Genomic DNA, 3,279 nt, shown 5'->3' with positions numbered 1-3,279 from the left:
CAATACCAGATCTGAACTTTATAAATTGCATAATCGTAGCAAAACCAAATTATGTAAGAGTGACTTTTGTTACAGTAAGATGATGAAATTAATTGTTATTGGGCGTATTAGACTGGTTTATTTCGTTGAGTACGAATTTTCGTTGAGGTATTATTATTCGACTGGTTCGTAAAATAGACTTCGTTGACAATGAAAATTAATGTAACCAGAATGCGTTAATCAGCGTTACGTTATGCACGTGACCAACAAAAATATGGCCGATTGGTCAGTTTAGCAACAACATTTGCGTTATTATAATTTAGATTAAATTTCAGAAAATAAAAATTACAATAGTTACCCACATTGAAGTCAAAAAAATAATTGTAGGCTAACAGAATTCAAAAACTCGATGAGAACATGGGTTTTTTTTTACAAAAAAACCCATACTGGCACAATCCGGAGCAGCATTGATTACGCAGCGTGTATCGGTAACTATGCAGCCATAATTGTTTTGTCGAGTATTTACCAGGTTTCTATTCGACTGGTCGATTTCACCACTGCGCAAGTGGGCGTGGTTTAACGAAGGACGACCAGAATACGGCCATTAATTGAGTTTGTGGATCAGTTTGAAGTGAAAAATCTTGCGGTTCATATTGCGCGAGTGTACTGTTACTTAGATATGACGAGTCATGTTAATATCGTATTTAAAAAATAAGGTAAAAAGTAAAATTGAAACAGCAATCAACACTTGAATAGTCATTACCTTGGAACTGGGCCTCCTGAGTTGAGTCTTTGTCAGAAGCCTTCTTACAAACCAAATCGTGGAAGCAAGGAGTGTTTCAAAATTATAAAATGTGGAAATTCCTTTTTTTCCCGTTTTTTTTTTTTTTTTTTTTTTTTTTTTTTTTTTTTTTTGTGCTGCGTCCAAAAACCAAGTTAATTGTTTGGCACGTCTTCTAGAATAGATATGGTTTTTATAAGAGTTTAATTTATCATTATATGGTTGTTTTGATATGAGTGTCATACATTTTTGAAAACTTTTTGCGAATATATTGTAGGCTTCATTTGGAATTTGTTGCAAACTTTGGACCAATCAATATTAAGTAGATTATTATTAGTAAAATATAAAATATTTTTATAATCATTTTTTAAAACATATTTAATACTGTTTTTTAAGGACGAAGAAGGTGGAAATCAATTAGTTTTTTTAATATTACGCAGATATACAAGTAAATGCCCATCTAAGGATTATAAAACAAAATAGACAAAAACGGGTGTTTGAATACAGTAACACTAGTGGAAGCAGTGGCCGCAGCAAAACAATATTCTTTCCGAATACCGTACTAAACGAAACGTTAAAACATTAAAATCCGAAACAATTCTTCACAGATCCAAATAACATCAATATCGATTTGCATGTTAGGTCAATGGCCATATTCGACTGGTCGTTCTTCGTTAAACCACGCCCACCTGCGCAGTTGTAAATTCCTACTTTTAACGAAGACGACCAGACCAGTCGAATTAAAAACTTGTAAGTACTCGACAAAACAAAATGGCTGCATAGTTATCGCGATACACGCAGCATATTTAAAATTGCTTCAGCTTGTGGCAGTATAGATTTTTTGTAAAAGAAATGTTTTCATCCAGTTTTTGAATTATGTTAGGCTACAATTATTTTTTTTTTACTTCATGTGGGTAAATATTATAATTTTTATTTTTTGAAATTTAATCTAATTTATATTAACGCAAATGTTGTTTCTAAACTAACCAATCGGCCATGTTTGTTTTGGTCACGTGGATAACTTTAAGCAGATTAACACACTCTGGTTACGCTAATTTTCGTTGTCAACAAAGTCTATTTTACGAACAAGTCGAATGAAAATAATACTAAACGAAAATTCGTAGTCAACGAAATGAACCAGTCAAATACGCCTAATATGGCGTACCGAACTGCACAATACTGTATAACAATTATTTTCAAAACAATATTATAGAAGATCGAAAGAACAATCACTCCAGATAATCTTTTCATCCCAAAGTCTTATTTAGAAATCTTAAAACTTCCTTCAGCTGTAATGCTCCCTACATCTACAATTCTCTTCCACCAATTGTTCGCTCTGTTTTTCTTTATAGTTATTAAAATCTTACCATTTGAGATATCTCATTTAATCTTGTGTAATTTCCCCTGTGGCAAAATCTATTAAATGTTCATTATATAAAGTAAATCAGTTTTGTCTTAAATCAGTATTATATCAATATTTTATAATTTAATTAAGTATTAATTAATCATTTTCCTAATAGTTTACTTTATACTCTGCTTTAGATTATTCTATTTCAATAATTTTACTGTATTTTTTATGTTCTTTTTGATTATTTTTATATTTTAATAATTGTTCTATGTCTTTATATTTCAATTTATTTTTATTTACAATTTATCAATATTGTTTAAATCTTTTTATGTTTTTCACATTTCAAATTTCGTTTTTAGATTTTATTAGATTTTTATTTATATCTGTATTAATCAATACCTAATTGGCATTTATGTGCGTGGGCTGCATGTTTTCGTTGATTTGAACAAACCTAATCGCGTTTAACAAAACAAATAATCGTATAATAGAATCTCCTCTATGTTTTTCATTTTAAAATTTCAACACATCTCAAATCATTGCTCATCAGTGGCTTATTGTCATGACTAAGAAGCGTTTGTGGTTTTAGCTACACCATAATAGAATCTTTTATCGTGTATACTTGTTTTGCATTTATACAGCATTATACAAAGAATGTTCAATTTGTCTATCAATAATTGGCATTTGAAAATATTCTAAGAATGGCCCCTGAGAAAAGTACCAAAAGAGAAAACATCTCTAAATTTAGATTATTCTGTTCCTCAGGGGCTCTTCTCAGCTTACGTATTTAATTCTTGTATTAACGTCGACCCAAGGATTCACAATTCGGTTAGGGGATACATTTTAGACAATAAGTATTAAAATCTTGAAACTTTTTTTTTGCATTTATAGCCTAAAGCATGTTCCAGGAATGTTCAATTCATCTAATTAATACAGTTCTCCCTCCAATTAAAGACCACATTTCTGTGGTCCTAAATTAACAAAAGTGGCCTTTAATTGGAGGGAGACCTGCAGTATTTTAATTATAACTAGGAATATAAAAAAGAAAATATCGGTAGGTGTAGATTATTTCTACATATTTTATGAAATTAGTAATTACTTTGTAGATTACGGTACGTTCTCTATCTAGTTATTTACAGTGGCGGCTCTAGGATATATTTTCTGGGGGGGGGGG

This window comes from Anneissia japonica, unplaced genomic scaffold (assembly GCF_011630105.1).
Source record: "Anneissia japonica isolate Jap-2015-1 unplaced genomic scaffold, ASM1163010v1 scaffold7766_len575116_cov191, whole genome shotgun sequence".
NCBI lineage: Eukaryota > Metazoa > Echinodermata > Crinoidea > Comatulida > Comatulidae > Anneissia > Anneissia japonica.
Note: the sequence above shows the minus strand (reverse complement) of the source record.